The 21929-nt window shown below is 44.8% G+C and overlaps 1 protein-coding gene and 1 pseudogene across 2 annotated transcripts in view; both read right to left on the reverse strand.

Annotated features, from left to right (window-relative positions):
* THSD4 (thrombospondin type 1 domain containing 4) overlaps nt 1-21929 on the reverse strand; it is a 432381-nt gene that overhangs the window by 176836 nt on the left and 233616 nt on the right. The window lies entirely within an intron of this gene.
* LOC136659567 (5S ribosomal RNA) lies at nt 15911-16029 on the reverse strand (annotated as a pseudogene).

A 21929-nucleotide genomic window follows, 5' to 3' on the forward strand; every position in this document is an offset into this window, starting at 1 on the left:
CCATCCAAGTACTAACCAGGCCTGACCCTGCTTAGCTTCCAAGATCAGACAAGATCAGGCATCTGCAGGGTAAGGAGTAATTGATTTTAATGGGATTTGCTTCTGAGTAGACATGCATAAGACTGGGCACTTGGACCCCTCCCTGAACACATGTTGTATGGCATGAGAAAGAGAAAACTCAAGATGGCTGTTCCTTCTGAAAGGTAGGGCCAACTATACTCTGATTGGACTGATTTGGTGCAACTGGATTCTGCACCGGGGGAGGGGCATGTGCTGTGGTGGAGAGCAGATGCCTGCAGCCACAACCAGCACTTTGCATGGAGTTAAGCCCCATGCAGAAGCAGGCACGGTGAGCACAGCTCACGCGGGACCCTTGTACCTGCCCCTGCTACTGATTGGCCCGAATCTGGGCTATTCTGGAAGCAGTTGGCTCTGATGGGATTACACCACCAATCTACTTTCGGGTGCCACGCTGGCACCCCATTGCCACAGCTGGCTCAGGCCACCGCTGCGGTAAGCGGGGTTTAGCTGTGGGGCCCCTGCACAGACCTCATGGAATTGGGCCCCACACTTCCAAAGGCCAGCCATGCAAAAGGACTGGGCTCCAAGAAACCAAAGGACTCTTTAACACTCCCATCCAAGATACACATTGTCTCCTGTAATTCCTATTGATTATGCTGGAGTTAACTCATGTACACATATTTAGAATTGTAGTGGTCTTTTAATCTCTGGTCTGTGGTTCAGCAATATGGGCCTGAGGGGAGCTACTTTTTGGGGGCAGGGAAACATTTCCCCCCTGTTTAATCTCCCCTCCGGCACTGTCTGTGCCTGGTTTGGGCTTCAGACTTAAGAAGTGACGAAATTAAGCATGAAGGGTGAGATTCCACAAGTCCAGAGAATACAGCACAGTACATAGACATAGTACTACCATTGACTTGCCATTGTGAAGAAGGAACTGAAAGTTCCAATCTTAAATATAAGCAGCCTTTTGAACACTTATGACCATGGCCTTAATAGTCCTTCAATGTAACGTTTGTCTACAAACTTCACCCCTGTTTCAGTTTTCTTAAAAGGGTATAGTTTACTCTGGAGTTGGATCTCAACCAATCCAAACCTACTGGAACTGTAGGAAAGAGTTGGTGAACTGGACTGGAAACAAAGATTGCTGTAGTAGTCTGGAAATCTACACAGCAGCTACCAATGGAGCTTCCTGTAATCAAGCGAGGACCTGATTGGGGCTTAAGACAGCTTTTGAATCACTGGGACACATTCCTGAATCGCTGTGTGTGGTGGAGGGAAGGAGGCAAGCTCTGAATGGTCCCACTGACTAGGACTTGGTGGCCTTGATGGGGGCATGTGGGGTCTACCAGTATGCTTGCAACTGTTCTCAGATCAAATCAAGACAGCAGTGAAGGCATGTTGAAACAGCCCAGATAGCCATTTAGTTCAGCATCTTATGCCCAGCCAGAAACTAGAGAGGGAAAATATTGCCACCTCATTGTGTGTCAGGCCAAGGGCCCCTCTAGTCCAGCTTCCTGTATCTCACAGTGGTCCATCAGATGTCTTTGGGATCACACAAGACAACAAGATACCCGCAACCTGTTGCCACTCCCTTGCACTTGGCATTCAGAGAGAGACTACTTCTAAAACCCAGGGGCTGCGTATGGTCATCATGGCATTTGATAAGGAAAGCCTTGGGCAGGTTAAGTGAGTGAGTGAGTGAGTGAGTGAGTGAGTGAGTGAGTGAGTGAGTGAGTGAGTGACGAACCAACCCACCACGATATAAGGCTTTAAATTAATGCAACCATTCCCAAACTGTGGGTGCATGGCCACAAGTGGGTCAAGACCCAATTTTTGGTGGATCACAAAATTGACAAGGCATTAGGTCTGTGGTTCTCAAACTGGTGGGTTGTGATCCACCAGGGAACCAGAATAAGGTCATTTCCCCTTAAGGGGAGCAGCCAAGAAATTGGCAGCAGCACAATTGCCACAATCATGCTGCTGGCAGGAAGGAAAGGGGTTTTTCCACTTATCTAGGGGTTGCTACGGCTCTCTGGAGAGTCCAGGGAGCCTGTGACCCCCTCGGCAGCCTTCACCGCACTTCCAAAGTACTTCCAAAGTTCCAAAGCAACAGGAAGTGGGGTTTTCTGGTAAACTACTTGCAGTATTTTGGAGGCACAAGGAGAGCTCCAGAGAGGGGGTTGCAGGCTCTGTGAACCCTCCTGAGAGCCATAGTGACCCCCAGGTAAGTTTACAAAAAAAACAAAACACCCTCTCCTTCCCAGCAGCAGTGCTATTGTGGTGATTGTATTGCTGACAACTCCTCTCCCCTGCAAATATTTACTGGTTCTCAAACTCTCCCTGAGAGTTTGGGTACCACTTTCTTAGGCTATGTGCATCAAGGGTTAAACAACCTGCTACATGCGGGGAGCATGCTGTCCCTTCACCATTATAGCCACAGAGGCTTGAGTGACTGGTTAAGGGAAACTTTTTTTTTAAGGTGAGTCCCAATGCTAAAAAGCTTGGGAACCACTGAGTTAATGTACTAAAAGAAATTTGGCTGTCAAAATCATGTTGGCACGCTGGAGATTTCTCAGGGCAATTGAGTTGGAAGTGGCATAACCAATCTACAAACCTGATGAAATTCTGCTACCTAAAGTTTTGGAGTGGTATGTAGTCCAAAACTGTGAGCAGGTGGGATTCAATTGCATTGAGAGTATTATGTTGAGGTCTTGTAGTACAATATACTTTTTTTAGAGGGCATTTTTCTGCAGAGAGAAGAATATGCCGACTTCTCTCTCGCAACAAGACCCTGTTGCTTTTCAACCCGTGAGATGCAAAGAAGCAAAGTCTTTGGTTGCCATTGACATTATATTTTCCTCCCATCTGCTCTCAACTGAGCGGGAAAAGATGGGCTGTGTTTTTGTCCTGTCTTTGAAAGGGCTGATTTGCATGGGGTGGGAACTGATTACCCTCATTGGCTGCTGGGAATCTCCGGGCCCTTTGCGACATGTTTGAAGATATGATTTGCTGCAGACATCGCGTGAATGCCAAACCCAGGACAACAAAAGCCCTCGTGGAAAGTTTCAGACCCAGGCGGGCAGATTGCAAAGCCCCGGCTTGTTACAGAAGGACGTTAGACAATTGTCTGCCTTTATAAATGTGTGTGGGAAAACAAACATGGTTTAATTATTCTCAGATTAGCACGCTGTTCTGATGAGTTGGATGGCAGCTGCTGAATCTCCCTGATTTTGCCTCCTTGATGAAGAAGGACCCTTTTCATGAAAGATGGAGGGGGAAGTATGCAGCGGGCCGATCGACTCCGTTGCAACTGTCGTCGCTGAAACTGGTTAGGGTCAAGCAGCCTGTACTACTACTGCTTTTTTTTTTTTTAAAGCCAGCTTTCAGAAATCGGTGTTGTTGCCGAAGCTCTCAGACGTCCCAAAACCAGATTTGCAAGACTGATTATGTCTTTTCTTTTGCTGGGGAAAACCGTCCTCAATGAGTTTTGACCAGAATTGTTCAGACTGAAAAGTAACTAATTATCCTGAATGCGTTCATTAATGATGGCATCATTGGAGGTTTCATTAGGCAGGAAGTGTTATGGCTAAGCACCTTACCCTGGGAAGGCTTGCTGTCTCAATGGCGTGTGGGAATATTGGACGACTGTTGTACAGTATATGTGTGAGAATGTTTGGAGATGGGAATGAGCTGTAACTTTTTTGTCTGCATACAACAGGTGTCCCGCGACTCCAATTTGCTGAAAAACAATGGACTGCTTTGCACACAGACATTTGTGTAACTCTTCAAGGCTGCTTTGTGCCTTGGAGTTCTTTGAGAACTCCAAAGAGAGAAAGTGGAATCAGGCTGTGTGTTCCTTCTTGGCCTGCATGTAATGAGTTCTCCACTTTTGGCCACTGTGCCTAGTGCAGGAGAGTCAGCAGTATTGATCTAATGTTAGCTGGAGGGAACGAGAGGAGGAATGGTGGAGGAAAGTGACCCGAGTCCTGCTCATAAGAACGTAAGAAGAGCCCTACTGGATCAGGCCAAAAGCCCATCTAGTCCAGTATCCCACAGCATCCCCAGATGCCTCAAGACAACAAGATATTTGTGTCCTCTTGCCACTGCCTTACATCTATCATTCTAAGGTAGCCTACTTTTAAAACCAGGAGGTTGCATAACCTATGATGGACTTTTCCTCCAGAAATCTGTCCAATCTGCTTTAAAGGCATCTAAGCCAGATGTGAATCTGGTGGCAAGGAGTTCCACAGGTTAATTACATGCCAGCTAAATAATTTTTTTTCTTTTCTCTGCTTGGTAAGGGGAGACATCTGGTGCACCATGTCAGGTACCAGAAGGCCTTGGTCTGTCCCTAAGTACTTGCCTCTACTTGTGTTCAGAGGGTAGGAGAACCAGGCCTTAGCGCTGGGCCTTTACAGTTATAAGGGATCACTTACAATGCCAGAGGAGAGGAGGGTCTAACTCTGAAAATTCAGGGTCAAATATCCAAGTCACATATACCTTTCCCTTTTCTCCCTGGAATGTGACCTCCCACTCAGTTTACCCACAAAAATAGTGCTAAACTGGATTTTCTATTCTCTTATACAATAAGTGCCAATGGAACCACCCTGTGTCCAGATATTATCATACAACAGACCTTTATTAGGCATATAGTTTTACAACTAATATTTCTAGACAGTCATGTATGAAAGTATATGTTAAAGGAGAGATGATGATGATGATGATGATGATGATGATGATGATTAATAATAATAATAATAATAAGAGGCCACAATTGCTGAACCATTCTTCCTTCGGGGCATTTCTAAACCTACCAAGTAGGTCTTTAGAAGGCAACACAGTTGCATCGGGCCAATGTAAAAGCCCTCCTTGCAAAGGGGCACTCTAAGAAGGTCAGGTACTTTGGTTGTTGGCCAAAGATATTGTTAAGATAATAATAATAATAATAATAATAATAATAATAATAATAATAATAATAATAATAATAATAATAATAATAATCGGTAAAGCGCATTGGTAAAGTAGCTACCACATTTTCCAGACTCACAAAGAGAGTCTGGTCCAACAAGAAACTGACGGAACATACCAAGATCCAGGACTACAGAGCTTGCGTCCTGAGTACACTTCTGTACTGCAGCGAGTCATGGACTCTTCGCTCACAACAGGAGAGGAAACTGAGCGCTTTCCACATGCGCTGCCTCCGACGCATCCTCGGCATCACCTGGCAGGACAAAGTTCCAAACAACACAGTCCTGGAACATGCTGGAATCCCTAGCATGTATTCACTGCTGAAACAGAGACGCCTGCGTTGGCTTGGTCATGTCGTGAGAATGGATGATGGCCGGATCCCAAAGGATCTCCTCTATGGAGAACTCGTGCAAGGAAAGCGCCCTACAGGTAGACCACAGCTGCGATACAAGGACATCTGCAAGAGGGATCTGAAGGCCTTAGGGATGGACCTCAACAAGTGGGAAACCCTGGCCTCTGAGCGGCCCGCTTGGAGGCAGGCTGTGCAGCATGGCCTTTCCCAGTTTGAAGAGACACTTGGCCAACAGTCTGAGGCTAAGAGGCAAAGAAGGAAGGCCCATAGCCAGGGAGACAGACCAGGGACAGACTGCACTTGCTCCCGGTGTGGAAGGGATTGTCACTCCCGGATTGGCCTTTTCAGCCACACTAGACGCTGTGCCAGAACCACCTTTCAGAGCGCGATACCATAGTCTTTCGAGACTGAAGGTTGCCAATACTGTAATAATAATAATAATAATAATAATAATAATAATAATAATAATAATAATAATAATAATAATAATAGTACAGGTATTTATATACCACCTCTCTTGGTCTTTATTCAAGACTTTATTCAAGGCGGTTTACATAGGCAAGATGAAAATTTAGGGGCGAACATTTTTTTTTGTGCTGCTGCCAAAATCTCTTGCCTTTCTATATTGGTTAGTCTTGTTATCAGGAGCCTAATAGAAACCTCAAGTGTAGCAGCTCCTTTTAAATCTTTCTCGAGACCCATTTGTCTGATTTTCTTATTGAAAAGAACTAAGCAAGGAGATAACAGCGAGTCAGTCAATAACCCCTTTAACAATGGGTTTTGGTCAGCCGTGAAGCACACTTTGGCCCAGTATTTTAAGAAACTGGACCATGCTAGGAACTCCAGCCTATATTGGCCTGTCTCCAGGCAAAGTGCCGCAAAAGGAATGCAATGCGGTACACCTAAGATCTTGTATAAAAAATTTGAATGGATCTTTTCAATCAGGTCATTTAATGCTGGCATCCAAACAGGAATGCCATACAAAATTTGAGGTGTAACTTTGGTATTAAAAGCCTGGAGAGCAGCTGGAATGAATGAGTTACCCCAAGAGAAGAAAAAGCAAGTTATAGCCTGAACAGCTATGTAGTTTGGATGAATTGATTACTGTAAGACAATGGGAAGACCAGAAATGCCGGTAATGAAACCAGAGACCAAGATACTGAAATTCCTTGACTTCTTGTATTGATTTACCATTGAAAAACCAAGACTGTGGTTTCCAAGAATGCCCAAACACCACAATCTTGGACTTTTCATAGTTTAGCTGCAGGGCATTGTTGGTAAGATATTCTATGCAGGCATTAACCAGTCTCCTTAATCCTATTTTAGTTCGTGATATCAGGGCCATGTCATCAGCATACAAAAGTAGAGGGATATCCACTGGGGGAAAGCGTATTGAAGTTTGCTAGATAGAGAGCCAGATCTTTGATGAAGAGATTGAACAGGGTGAGAGCAAAAACGCACACCTGCTTGACCCCCTTGTTGATTGGAATTGGGCCCCAGAGGTCGCCCCTCAGAGATAATTTCACTTGGCATGAGGTGTTTAAATGAAGGGCACGAATTAATATTAATAGCCTTTTGTCCACTCCCATCTTTTCAAATTTATCCCAGAGTCTATCTCTATCAATGGAATCAAAGGCCAACTTTAAATCTAAAAAGGCCACATACAGTCGGGATTTATTCTGAGTCCTTTGTTTGGAGATTAGGTGGGATAGTACCACACACTGATCAATTGCGGACTTATTTGGCCTAAAACCCACTTGCTCTGGGCCTATGATGTTATGATCAGAAATCCAGGCTGAAAGTTTCTTCAGTAGATGGGAGGCATACATTTTCCCTGCTAGGTCTAAAAGGCTGATTGGCCTGTAGCTGGGGGGAAGTTTTTTATCCCCTTTTTTGAAGATGGGAACCAAGATAGATCTAGTCCAAGTATCTGGAAGTACCCCAAATTTATCAATTCTGGTGAATAGTTCTGCGATTATTAGGGCCCACCACTCTGGTGCTTCTTTATAAATATCAGGAGGAACTGAGTCTGGTCCCGCTGCTTTGCCCAGCTTTAACTGATTAATGAGTGAAAGAGCTTCATCCACTGAGACTGCAGGCCAATCTGGGAGATCTAACGGGAGTGGCATATTAATGATGGGGATAGGTTTAGATTCATCAAAGAAGATTGATTTAAAATGTCCAGATATTATCCTTCTCTCTCAATCTCTCCCTCCCCCTGCAAAAAAAAAAAAAAAAATTGGCAATCAGGACTCACAACATGCATTCTTAGGACTATAGCTTTTCACACAGTGTAATGTTCATTCACCATTGGCGTTGCTAGGGGTGTGTGGGCTGCACCGGATGATGCACATGGAGGGGTGATACCACTACCAGCTGAAATGTTTAAAATCTTGGTGTTTTTGAATAATACCATTTTGTTATATATCATTCAATGTGAAATTTCACAAAGAATGCAATGAAATAAACTATGTTAAAATATCTCTATTCCATCAAAAGCTCTAGTAGGGGCAGGGAGATGGGGCAACACCACACCCACCACCTGGGGTGTTGCCCCACCCACTGCATGGGAGGAGGGCCATCATGGGGGTGACACACTGGCCTCCTGCACCAGGAGTTGCAAACCCTAGTAACGCCACTGCCATTCACAAGTCCATTTGAATGAAATAGCCACACCCCTGGGGGCTCTCTTTCAAATTAAAAATGACAGTTTTCTACATGTATTCTTTACGATCCCTGTTCCAAGGTTACAGCTCAGCACATCCATCAGGAGGGATAAAAAGCACACATTATATGCTGATTTTTGAGAACTTTGACTGTAGATCATAGATCGGCTTCCAGGGACACAGTTTTCCTTCATGAATATAATGTGATTGCTTATGAAATGTCATTTAGATTTTAATAGGTTGGAAATTAAAATGATCCTGGGGAATGGCAAGGGTAACGAAACTCATTATTCACTTGGCTTTTCATTCAGCTCCGAGACAATATTCCAGGTCAGCAGCTTAGTGGAGGGCACAGCCCTGCTGCAACTGCCTTTGAAAGGAAGAACATTAATAAGCATGGTTTCTTTTCATCTCTCCTGATAAGGATCATTTTGGAAGGAGTATCTTAATCAGCTTTAAAAAAAAAATGATTCTGTGACGAAGATGTCAAGTTGGTGTTAAGCAATGGCAAAGCCAGAAAGAATAATGAAATGAAACTAGAAACTTTGCCTAACTTTGCTGGTGTTGTCAACTTCTAAGCAGAGACTTTCCAAGATGGTAGAATTTATGAAAAGGATAAATTTAGAATTAGAAGCAGGAGGACATTAGTGGATTATCTTGAAATTACTTGACACCCATTTGCAGGGGTGGTATCAGGGACTGGCCAATTTGGGCACTGGCTGAAGACCATCAGAGGGTCCCATTTAGTCAAGCCAACTCCTGAGCCCTCTATATCAATGGCAGTGGTAAGGCCCAATACACTGTCAATAACATAGAGATGATCAAGAATATCCTAGAACAGCAGTTCCCAAACTGTGGATCCAGGACCCACCTTAAGGGTTGTGACCTATTTTTTTTGTTGGGTCTTGAAACTGACAGGGCAAATTAAACAGTGGTTTTCAAACTCAAAAGTTTAACCCTAAAGCAGGGCTGCCCAAACCCCGGCCCCCAGGCCACTTGCGGCCCGTTGAGGGCCCCAATCTGGCCACCCAGGGAGCCCCCCATCTCCAATGGGCACTTGGCCCGCTGGAGACCTGCCAGAGCCCTCACTGCCTGATGCGACTGCTTTTCACAGTGACAGCAAGGAAAAGGCTAAGCACTCACAGGAGAGCAGGAGCCCCACCCATCTGCAACCCTCCCATTAGGTTGGGGAGGCTGCAGCTGAGTGCAGGTGTCAGATGGGGGTGAGAAGTCCTGGGTCTGTTTGTCCTGCTTGAGTTTGGCTTGGGGGGGGGCAGGTACTGAGGAGGGAGGGGAAACTGTGGGTCTATTTGTGCTGCTTGCGTGTGCTGGGGAGAGGGTGCTGCAAGGGAGAAATCACGGGATGCTTGAATGCAGCTGGAGAGCATGTCTACTTGGCAGTAAGTCCCATAGAGTCAGTGGGACTTACTCCCAGGAAAGTGTGGATCCGATTGAGCTGTGAGTGCTCGGTGTTGGAGGCGGGGAAGAACTCATGGGGAGGAAATCTACTGCTTTTGCTTGTTGGGGTTAATGGCAGAGAGGGAGGATGGTGAATGGGGAAATACACACAGCTCTCTGCCTGTTTATTTGGTGCTGGGTGCAGGCTGGGGGAGGGACTGAGAGAGTGAGACAGGCAGCTCCCTTCTCTGTGTGAATGAGGAGACACTAACTCCTGTCCTGAGGGGGCAGGTGCCCACCAGCTCCCTGACTGATTGTGTTCCTTTGCTGCTGTTTGTTGCCAGGATTGGGGGGAGTGAGAGTAAAAACATGCTCCTGCATGGGGGGAAGGAGCCCACTCTGACTCCTCTTAAGTTTGTTCTGTACTTTTCCCTAGGAAGAGGTGTGTTATATGTGTCAGGAATTATTTTAACAACCCCCCTTTTCTGGATCTCATGTGTATTACAAAAAAGCTCAGTAAAATTCATTCATTCATATAAGTTCAGTCTCTAATATATTCATTTATGTAAATTTATTCAAATTTGAAATGTAAATTTCCCCCAGCCCCTCCCCCTGACACAGTGTCAGAGAGATGATGTGGCCCCTCCTGCCAAAAACTTTGGACACCCATGCCCTAGAGGTTGCTGCCAGATTTATAAATGCCAAGAGGTGTGGCTATAAGGGTGATTGGGTAGCAGTGCCCCCCCGCCCGGTAGCAGCTTGTGTAACCATTGATGCACATTGCGTAATCTGCCCTGTCAGTTTTGCAAACCACCAAAAATTGGGTCGCGACCCACTGGTGGATTCCACAGTTGGAGAACCACTGGATTAGGCTATGTGCATCAAGGGTCAAAGAAGCTGCTACTTGAGGAGGGAGCACTGCTGCCCAATCACCATTATAGCCACACCCCTTGACGTTTATAAATCAGGCAGCAGCTTGTAGGGCTTCTAAAAAGTTTGATAGTAAGATAGTAATAATACTATCCTAGAATGCTAAGTATTGGTTGCTCAATGCAGTTATATACATGGTTTCTTTAATGTTATCGTTATATTTCACACTTGTATACCACCCTTACTACTGCCCAGTGCAGTGTATATGATTCCTTGTTTGCTCTCAACAACCCTGTGAGGTAGGTTAGGCTGAGAGATAGCTGAGTGAATGCTATTCACTGCTGGCCCATTGGACTGACAACCCTGGAGACCCTGAAACTTGACTGTCTGAGAGCCAGTCTGGGTACATAAATAGAAGAATATACAGTAGATACTCACATATAGTACCTGAAATTTTTGCCAAGTATTCAAGTTCCATCACTTCACCTTATCTCCGGGTCAATCAGAGGGTCGAGCTTTCCACTCTGAACAGTTTTGTTTTTCTGCTCAGCTCAGCAAAGCTCAGGCAGGCACCTCATTAGCTGCTACAGTTACTTTCCAGGGACATTCCAGCCAAAGTTAACCTTTTATTCTCTTTCCTTCTGTTGCAGCATGGTTTGGGTTCTGCTTGGCAAATGCTTGCAAAGCAGGTCTGTTCTTGGAAACACCAGGATGGGACCCTCCTTCCCAGGCTACAATTCAGTGCACCATGACTTCAGAAGAACACCCATGAAAAGCAGTGGGTCTACTTCTGAGTAAAAAGGGTTGCAAATATCTCATCTCTCTGCTGTGAATTGAATTGCACACTCTCAGTTATGTGTTATGGGTTGTATGTTGTATGTAAAGCTTCTGGCTTAACACACCAGACACCTTAAAGGTGTCTTTGATTCATGGTTCTCCTCATATCCACCTTAAAGGTGGATTTGATTCATGGATCTCCTGCAGTGGTTCCCAATCTTTTTCATTTGCACATCCCTTGGCAGCCCATTTCCATAAATTGTACCCTTCATATTAGCAAAATGTTTGTAATTAATAATACAAGCCTTCATCTCCTCCATATGAAAGTCCAGACTTCATGTATTCATCACATATTTTAGCTTTTCATCTGTTTGAAGAACAGAAGACTCTGCCTTTGCACTGTTTTGCACCAGAAGTGTGCTGAGAAATTCTGGGTGATTGATCACTTTTCATATTATGTTTCAGCTTTTTTACTGTGCTGGTTTTCAAACACTGGTTCATAGATGAATTGATGACCAAAAACTAGCTATTGGTGGGGCTTTCACAGCCAACTAGCTACCTCCCTTCCTGCCTTGCTGGTCCTTGCAAGGCATTCTGGAGCATGGTCTGCCTTTTTCTGCCATTATTTCATTCTTTTTCAATTACCCCTAAAGGTCCTGTTGAGTGTCCCTGGGAGTACGTGAATACCAGACTGGGAACCACTGTTTTACTGGTATGTAGTTTACAGTGCACTTACTCTGATAGTGTTTACAAAAAGGTGATGAAGACCAGAATTTAAAAAAGAATAAAAATGTATCTTATGATCTTTTACTATGTTTTTAATAAATTAGAGACTACAGTTCTTAGGTAACAATTAGTGGTAGATTATTTTTCAGGATCTGGCCTCGGGTAAAATCAGACAAAACTATAGTCAGACACCCCCCTAAGTTTAACCCCCGACTTATCCGAGGGTCACAGAAAATTCCATGATTGCTGGCTCAAAACCTGCACTTGACTTATCTGTGGGGCCGACTTATGGACAAGTGTCTGCGGTGGTTGGTCCATGGAATCCACAGGGGATCCGTTTCTGGATGCCCAGAGATCCCAAGACCTGCGCATAATTAAATCTGCAAGTGCAAGCCATCAGAGGACCTCCAGATGCAATGGTAAGGTGGTTCTGGTCATGTCCATGAGGTCAAACAAGGCCATTCAGCATGGATCAGCACTCGCATTGAGTTAAATCTGCAGGCACCAAATCCACAAATAAGAAGGGCCCACTGTATTTCAAACCTATCATAATAAAGTGACAAGTCCCCTTTATTACTGGGGAGTTCCAAGGAGTATTTCGTCACTCAGTGCAGGGGACCTTGGGAACTTCCTCCTGCTGTGCTGTGACTCCAGCTTGCTCCAAAAATTAGCAAGCTGAAAAAAAGCCATTGGTTGCTGACAAATTAGATGTCAAAATTCCACAACTCCATATTAAATGAATGGGTTAATTTATACGTAGTGAAAAGAGATTCTGCCATCCCTTGGTTTTGTGTGTATGTCTCTGTATCTGTATGCAAGAGAGAGAGAGAGAGAGAGAGATGGGTGTTTTGTTTCAAAAAAAAATCTCATGCTGGCATGCAGCCACCTGCTCTTTTATTTTTTTTCAAACTGCAGCCCTTTCTCAATATGTGCCATGAGAAACCCAGACGTTCATTTGGCTTCAGAGTGAAACTGAATAAAATTACTGACTTGTCACAAGGCAGCCAAGCACAACTCTTGCTGTATGTCCCAGAAGAGCCGAAACTCCAGCCCGCCTGTTTTGAGTTTGGAATTTTATTCTACTTTATTTTTATTTTTTTAATGAACTGCTTCATTTCAAGACATTTACAACTGCAAACCTCTGAAACCGGCAGTCCGACAAAGTTCATAATCCAAGGGGTTGCAGGCAATAATCTTAGTGTCGTCCCCATCCTGTCCCGCCCTCCCCCCAAATAAAATTGTGGGACATGGGCCAATATGGATGCCTTCCATGTTGAACACACAAACTCCTCTAGAGCTTTATTTAAATCCAGAAATTTCACACATTCCTCCGGTGCAGAGGTCTCAATTATACCTTGCATAAAACCTTGCCTCCGCCATTTATCCACTGCATTCCCTCTAAAAAGACTAGTTATGTGGTCAGAGAGTACATCCGAATCCGATACCTATCCATGTGGTCTTTTTACCCCCATCTGATCCATGTTTACTCAAAAGTAAGTTCACAGAGTTCATTGGACCTACTTCCAGGTAAGTGTTAAAAGATTGCAGCCTGAGGTTGCAATCCTATATACATTTACTTGGGACAAGGGCTGTAATCCTATGCAAACCTTCCTGAGAGTAAATGCCATTGAAGACAATGGGACTTGCTTCTGAGTAGACAGGCACAGGTTTGTGCTCTAAATCCACTGAACTCTACAGAACTTGCTTCTCTGTAGACGTTCAGAGACATACTCTGTAGACATACAGAATAACTTATGATAACTCAAGGCATATAAAAGACCTTGCGCAAAGCAAGGCCAGCCTTTCCTTTGCTGCCACTTCTGCTTCACAGATGTGAAACAGCAAGCAGTGGAGGAAGCCCTCAGCCCACAGCTCACACAAGAGGTCAAATAGTCAGCCTCCACGCCTAAGAGTAGTCATGTTGGGACAGCATGAGCTCCAGCGATCTCTGGAGGGCCAGAGGTTCATTGGCAACTGGGGGCTCCCCGCAGGCCAGATTAGGGGTCCCCAAGGGCTGCAAATCACCCCCAGGCCGGGGTTTGGGCACCCCTGATGTAGATGGACCTGACTGTCCCCACAGCATCTAGAATCCTGTACAGGAAGTATCCCTGATTGAATATATACAGCCGATGTATGCACACATGGTTGGATGTACATAGGTTACGTCTGACCCTTGACTGAAAGCACAGAGAGGCCAGGGGCAAGGACTACATGTGAGATCCTGTCCCACCTCCATGTTTTCAGAATGTGGGTATGTCATGGATAATGTTCTTCTTCAGACGAGCCTTCTGATTTTATTATGGTTATTTAAATACTGGATGTACTGAGGGTTTTATGGGGATGTTTTATTGCAGATTGTATTTTGCTGGCCTTGCCTGTCTTAGAAAAAGGTGACTGCTGCTGGTTTGCGTTTTATTTGTGATGTTTTAATGTTTAATTTAATGAATTGCAATTTTTAAAAGAATTTTCTAATGTTATGGCTCTGCGACCCACTTTGGGTGCCCTTTAGTGAAAAGCAGGGAACAAATCTAATGCATGAATCAATGAAAAGATCCACGGGTTCCTTGCCCTCAGCCAGGGGTTTCCAGAGGAATGAGGGATGGATGTTGAAATGATAACAGCCATAGATCCAGGTTTTCTGCTTGGAGTCTGAATCTTGAGCATCACATCCTCTTCCTCAGGGTGAAGCTCAGTGGTGGTGCCAGATTCATGTTCTTATGTTCTTATTCATGAGGGGCCTTTGGCCAAATTCCCCTTTCTGTGTGATGCAAGGCCCTAATCTTGCCATTATGTTCCGCGATACAAGGGCAGACGTGGGGCACTGCATTAAATATTTTGAAAAAGAGAGTGGCTGCAAGCACCACTTCTAAAAAGTGCTTTGCAAATGCTAAGTTAAGCCCCAAATCGATTTGGGGGAGGCTTACTCAGGTGGTAGCAGCAGTAACAGTAAGGAGCAGCTTTTTCTATGAAGGCTTCAGGAGGCCGCCATGATGGGCCTTTGGCCTTGTGCACTGGGTCAATGGCTAACACTAACCATGCTCAATCTTCCTCCAACTGGCTTGAGAAACTTGGGGTCCTGGATTCAGAACCTGATAAACTAAAACTGTGTAGATTCTCCTAGTGACAGAGTTACTAGGCAGTGGTTCCCACTGCCCTATACAATACATAAGATTGTAACCCTAATGGGGAGCCATGGCCAGTGGCCCAGTTGGTCAAGGGAGCCGCCGGTCAGAAGTTTAGGAACCGTTTGATCTAAGGAGTCAGGAGACCAGGGCACAAAATGGCCTGCCTGAACCACACCCCAGGAAAAACCCTGGAGCTCTGTCTCAAAGACAGACGCATTTAATCCAGCCCTCCCCAAAGTGGCACATGGTGAACACTGTCTAGATTGTGTCTACTTTTCATTGAACTGACAGCCTAACGTATCTTCAGTGAACAGCCACGGCCGGCTGAGATGTAGAGAAACCTATTCATCAAGCACAGATGGTGGCCAGGGTTTGTCAGACTTGAGAGACAGAGAGGGAGAAAGATAGCCTGAAGAGGACTCTTTTATCCTCACAGCTAACAGTTCACAATAAAATTCTTTAGAGATAATCTGGAGAGCTTCAGCTTGTAAGCATGTCCCGTCCAGTCTGTGGCAGCAGCTGTCAGGCAATTATCCCAACACTTGAGAAACATTAAGCCTGCTTCAAGCCAACGTAGCTCATCCAACTCTGTCCGTGTTAAAGGAGAATACATTGAACTTGACATGGGTTAATTCCATGTTTAGTCTGAAGTGGACATCCCTTGCTCAAGCGGTTTTCCTGGGGAATCCAGCTGGTGTCATTGGCCAGCAGTTGTATCCAGGTGTTCCTCCAGGTTTCTTCTGGTCATTTTTTCAGACCTGATTTGTGCAATTTATGCAATTTATGCAATTTGTGCAATTTATGCAATTGCTAAATCAGCCTGTTTGGGGGGAAGAGGCTGTTCAGGGGGGAAGGGGCTGTTCAGTGGAAGGGGCTTTTGAGCTGGGCCAGTCTAAGTTCTCTCAGCATTAAATGCTGCCTCCCTTACCTGGCAGCATACCAAGTGCCCCTCCTCCCATTCCATTATGGTTGGTTGGCAACCTTCAGTCTCGAAAGATTATGGTATAAGCCTACAGCACCCAGTATTCCCAGGCGGTCTCCCATCCAAGTACTAACCAGGCCTGACCCTGCTTAGCTTCCAAGATCAGACGAGATTGGGCATGTGCAGGGTAACAGAGCCCATTCCATTAGTGGCATAAATAAAGCATCTGGTACCTAGGGGCACAAACACCTGTCATACCCCCATAATACTCCCATATTTTAACACCCCTCATGCGACACCTTAAAGGCCTCTGAAAGGTACTTCCAGTTTTTGCTGAAAACCAGAAGTGCCTTTTGGAGGCCTCTAAGACACCCCCTCAAGGTGTGATACCTAGGGAAATATATCCCCCTGCCCCCCCAGCTATGCCACTGCCTTCCATAGATACAAACAAAGGAATGGAACAAAGGAAAAAATGTGGAGAGGAGAAGAGGAGAATGGTGGACTGAGGCACAATTTTTTATGTAAAGTGGGAAGAGGATCTGCAGAGGGAAGCCCCCCTCCGCAATCTGCTGTCTGAGGTGACTGTGTCAGTTGGCCTCATGGATGGGCCTGCTCAACTACTGAAGCTTTGAAGGGCTACTGTCACTTGCCTTAATAGCTTCCTGTTCACACATTCATGAATTTCTCTTAATCAATTCCTACTCTGTCAGAGAGAGTGTTGGATGGTCGTCTTTAATTACTAGTTTCCTGTTTGCAGTTGGAGCAACTGCTGATTAATTTATTTCATTTCATATGTGCCCAGTTTCACAACTTGCAGTTACTGGGCAAAGCAGGAGCTGTGCTAAACAGGAATAACTTCTGGGCAAATATATCATGGGCAAAGATGGTGGGCAGTGATGAATTTTAATGCGGAAAATATTACTGTATTAAGTAGCACAGAGAACCATTCTGCTGCCCAGAAAGCACTTCTGCCCAGAAAGCATGATCTCAGCCCTGAGATCTGTTTGGGCAAAGCAGAGGGCAGGAAGCCTGGAGACAATATTACCTGAGCTCTAACCCACCACTGCAAGGAAGATGCCTATCCATTGTTCAAGGTGGGGCTGGCACATCCATCATGCCAATGGAGGCAGTGATCACAGATCGTGGAGTGTCAGGGCCCCACCTGCTGCCTGTGTCTGCCTGCTTTCTCCCACCCCCTGGGTTTGAAAAGAGGAGAACAAGGTGGAAAAAAGGAAGTATAGAGGAGAAGAGTTGTGAGCTAGAGTGTTTCTGGCACTCTAGCCTACCATTCTCCTTTTTTCCTTGCTTCCTCTTCTTTCCCCTTCTTTTCAAATCCAGGGAGTGGGGGGGGGAGAGGGATGGTGGAGGCAGGGATTGATCTGACATAGAGTAAGGAGTAGCATTTGGCACACTACGTCTCGGGTCAACCCTAGTACAAGGAGCTGATTGTTACAATATACTTCTTGAGTCGGACAGTGAAGTTCCCTTTCAGTGTTAAAGAAGGGCATCAAGGAACAGTGCCCTGGGTATAAAAAGTTTGGGGGGACCCTATTCTAGAGGCTTTGGTTCAGGGCAAGCTCAAGACCTCTGGATGCCTGAGGCAGCATAAGTGCTGCCCCCTTACCCAATAATATGCCAGCCTCTGATCAAGGTTCTCCAAGGTTCTAGCTCCTCTCTTTCTCATTTCTGTATTCCATCTTCCTCTCTCTTCCCTTCTTCCATTTCCAATCCACTCTAAAGTAGCATTATAAATAAAATTTGAAGCTAATATGGAGGTGAGGAAGCCAAAGGAATTTTCATACACCTACTGAAATTTCTCAGGAGATGTGTTCAGGACCAAGCCAAATGAGGCAGTCGCCTGGAGATACAAACAACTACTCTCCTTCCATCCATTCCCTGGATTTGAAAAGAAAGACAAACACCTTCCCGCCAATCTTCTGCCTGAGGCAACTACTTCAGCTGACCTCATGGATGGCCTAGCCCTGTACCAGTTAGTTGTCATTCCTCCATGCTTACATTAAGAAGAAAGTGTCAAACCCAAACAAGAGCAGACCAGGTTTTGTTTAGGTTAATATGGTGAGCCAGAGATAAATAAACCCATACCACATGAATTATTTTTAAAATGCACCATGGTTTCCTATAAAACATAGTCTTTGGTTTTATTAGGTGTAAATCTTAATTCTCCCTAAATTACATTGAGAGTGTGGATAGATAGATGTGGTGACGTATGTGAGGAAATTGGCTTTGCAGTGTGAAAAAGTGCCAGTATATTTGATTCTGACTATTGGTCTCCAAGATGTATTTAGAGTTGTTTTCACAAGTGACGCTTAGAAGACCCTTGTGTCTCTAATGCAATTTAAAAAAAACAACAACTTGTTAATATAGTTTAATGAGCCGTATAATGTAGAAAACATTAACTGTTGTTTTTGTTTGAATGAGAGCCTTAAAGAGGCCGTCTTTAAAATCAGACTCTGCACCATCACGATCATATAGAAGGAACAGAACTCTCAATGGCCTCTTGGCAGAAGTGGCACTTGAGAAGCGGCTGGGGATTGTCCCATCTCCCATTCCATTCATGATATTTAGAACAGTGAATGGTAGAAACAGGACCCTTTGTGAATGTCAAGGAAGGATAGAAAATCTCCAGCTGCTGGTAGCTGTTAGATACTTATAAGACTAAGTGCGCAATCCCAACCCCTTATGTCAGTGCTTTCCAGCACTGGCATAGCAGTGCCAATGGGACATGTGCTGCATCCTGCAGTTGGGTGTCACTCACAGAGGCCTCCTCAAAGCAAGGGAATGTTTGTTCCCTTACCTCAGAGCTGTACTGCCTTTATTGTCAGTGTTGGAAAGCACTGACATAAGGGGTTAGGATTGCGCCCTAGATCATCTCCACACATGTGGCTGCTCCAGACAGTGGCATTGCTAGGTGGTGCAGGGCATGTGGGCCTCACCAGGTTGGCCAAAATTGGCCAAGATTTTTAAAATCAAACCACATTGAAATATCTCTATTGTATAAAAAATTATAGCCAAAACACCAGTGGGGCAGGACAATGGTGCATCACCACTTCCACCGCCTGGCGCATTGCCATGCCCACTGCATGGGGATGACCCAAACGCTAATGAAGCCACTGGCTCCACCATTGCCACACACTGAGGCCACATTTATGGAGAAGATTTAGTCTTAAATAAATCTCTAAAAAGTATCTGCTACATTTACTGTTTTCACAGATTGTGTGTTTCCAAAGTTATAAGTGCAGAAAGTGGTGTTATGTGTTTTTATTCAAAATTTACATTATAATTAATGTAATAAATATGGCAGCAACTGTTACCCTGCACATGCCTGATCTCGTTTGATCTCGGAAGCTAAGCAGGGTCAGGCCTGGTTAGTACATGGATGGGAAACCGCCAGGGATACCGGGTGCTGTAGGCTTATACCATAGTCTTTCGAGACTGAAGGTTGCCAAACTATATATAAACAATCACTTTCAAAGTGTACTAGGCAGGTGATATTGGTGGTATAGTGTCAGCAGATGCTGTCACAGTCATTACCCATGCACCCCATGCATTAAATAATAAATAATAACCAAATAAAATGGTTCTACTTTTTTGCCCCTTTGGGGCTTTTTTGTTTGTTTTAACAAAATGAGTGTAAAAAGTGTTATGTGTTTTTATTTCATTATCACTGTTTTCTCCCACTAATATTCAAAGAGAAAAGAATTTGACCCTCACAACACAGAGCATCTGTCAGGGAAAACTCAGTACTTGCATAGGAACACAACTTATGCCTTGTACTGCATATGTCAGAACATTGATTAAACTAGCTCAGTATTGTTTACACAGACTGGTAGTGGTTTCTCTTGAGGTTTCAGAAACGAATTTTTCTCTGTCCTACCTGAAAATGCCAGGGAGTAAACTTAAGGCCTTCTGAAGGCAAAGTATATGTTCAACCACTGTTCCATCATCAAAAGACCAGCAAGCCCAGAAGGCACGGTTCTTGTTAACACCAGATGTAGCCCTGCTAGACCCTAATTAACCAATATTCAACATAACTGATGCCTATGAAGCATTATTAAATAAGGCTGAAGTTTAAAAGGCTAAACTTCCTCTTTAAAACTTGTAATGTTGGAAAGGAGCTATAAAGGATCAAGAAAGTCTATTACGTATGTTTTCTGTCCCCCCAGATTGTCCCCACCCCCAGGGCCAAATCAGGCACTCGGTCTCCAATTGTTGAGGTTTCTCCCTTCATTTTTCAGAAAGCCTCTCCCTCTTCATTTCAGAGAGTCTGCCAGTATCCATCAATGAAGGATGTAAGCTCCACCTCAAACAACTGGGAGGTATTGGTTTCCGTTAAAGACAAATGAGACATCCCCATTTCTGATCCGCCAAAATGGGAAATCTGGTATCAGTAAGCCCGATAGATGAGAGCATGTATGCCACAAAGTGAACATATTTGTTGAAAGAGTAATCATTCAGGGGAAGTAAATGTGACGGGCTGTTTGGTTTTAATTACTCCTAAATGATGCTACTCAGGATTTTATAGCAACACAGCACTCTCAAATGTTGGTGGTAGCAGAATATGAATCAAGGCCAAATTTTGCTTGTGTTAAGTCATAAGATCGTACAAAATACACTGATGGTGGGGTTAGGAGGGGGGAGCCATATAGGAAGATGTCAACTTGAAAGAAAAAAAGGATTCCAATTTCTTTTTTTAAATGCCATGACTTATTAGTTGTGAAAAAAGGTTTAAGAAAAGCTTCGTGCAGTGAGATTAAAACCCTGTTTTAACTCCAAAATTAGATGTGGCAGTAATACCTTTCCCAAATCCCTGATCTCAGTTTTGAGGTTTTACACCTGGTTCTGCCTAATTAATGCACCAACACACAGGAACTTCCTTCCTCTTGTTGGTTGAAGAAGGGGAACCAGGGGCTGCCCCCCCACCGAGAGTATTACTGAGGCAGTTGCCTCAGGCAGCAGGTTGGTTTAGGTCCCCCTAAACTTACCTCCATCCAGTGGTGTACTGAAGCCACCAGGAATCCAGGGCAGAGTCACCTGGGGGAACCCAGCAGCAACGTCATGACATCATTTCCAGTTCTGCCCGAAAGATAAGGTGGCAGCTTTGCAATGTGCCCACTAACCCCTTCCTCCCCTACTTGAGGCTTGAACTTCCAGAGAAGGAAGGTGACAGCAGGCACAGCATGAATCAGAAGAATGTGGCAGCAGGGATGATAAGACTGGATGCATGATCCAATTGCTGCCACCACATTCTTCCGGTTTGCAGTGTGCCTGCCACTGCCTTCCTCCACAGTAGCGGAGAGCTCTGTGGTGACAGCTGCAAGCAGCATGAAGGCAGTATCTTCCTGGTGTGTACATAGCCAGTACCTCCTCCTTTGGGGACAGCCTGGAGGTGACAGTCTTCACACCACAAACAGCACAAAGGCAGTTTCTTCCAGGCTTTCACTGGAGGAGGGGTGGGCGCTGCAGCCACTTGCGTGCACCATTGCTTCAACGATGGATTGAGGCACAGGAAGCAGACGTAGCACCTGCTTGTTGGCAACCTTCAGTCTCAAAAGACTATGGTATCGTGCTCTGAATGGTGGTTCTGTCACAGCGTCTAGTGTGGCTGAAAAGGCCAATTCGGGAGTGACAATCCCTTCCACACTGGGAGCAAGTGCAGTCTGTCCCTGGTCTGTCTCCCTGGCTATGGGCCTTCCTTCTTTGCCTCTTAGCCTCAGTCTGTTGGCCAAGTGTCTCTTCCTCTTTCATAACTAGGGCAGAGTCTGGGGTAGTCTTGTGCACGCCCTTGGAGGAACAACCAGGGTGGGGGTCCCTCAGGCTCCACCCTAGTTACGGTTATTACGATGACGACAACTACTACTACTAAGAATATTTACAAACTGCTTTTCAACAAGATTAGTCCACAAAGCAGTTTACATAGTAAAATAACAATAACAATAACAATAACAACAACAACAACAACAACAGGTATTTATATACCGCCTTTCTTAGTCTTTATTCAAGACTTTATTCAAGGCGGTTTACATAGGCAGGCTTTATTAAATCCCTATTAAATAGGGATTTTTACAATTTGAAAGAAGGTTCTT

The sequence above is a fragment of the Tiliqua scincoides genome, chromosome 8 (assembly GCF_035046505.1).
Source record: "Tiliqua scincoides isolate rTilSci1 chromosome 8, rTilSci1.hap2, whole genome shotgun sequence".
NCBI classification, from domain to species: Eukaryota; Metazoa; Chordata; class Lepidosauria; order Squamata; family Scincidae; genus Tiliqua; species Tiliqua scincoides.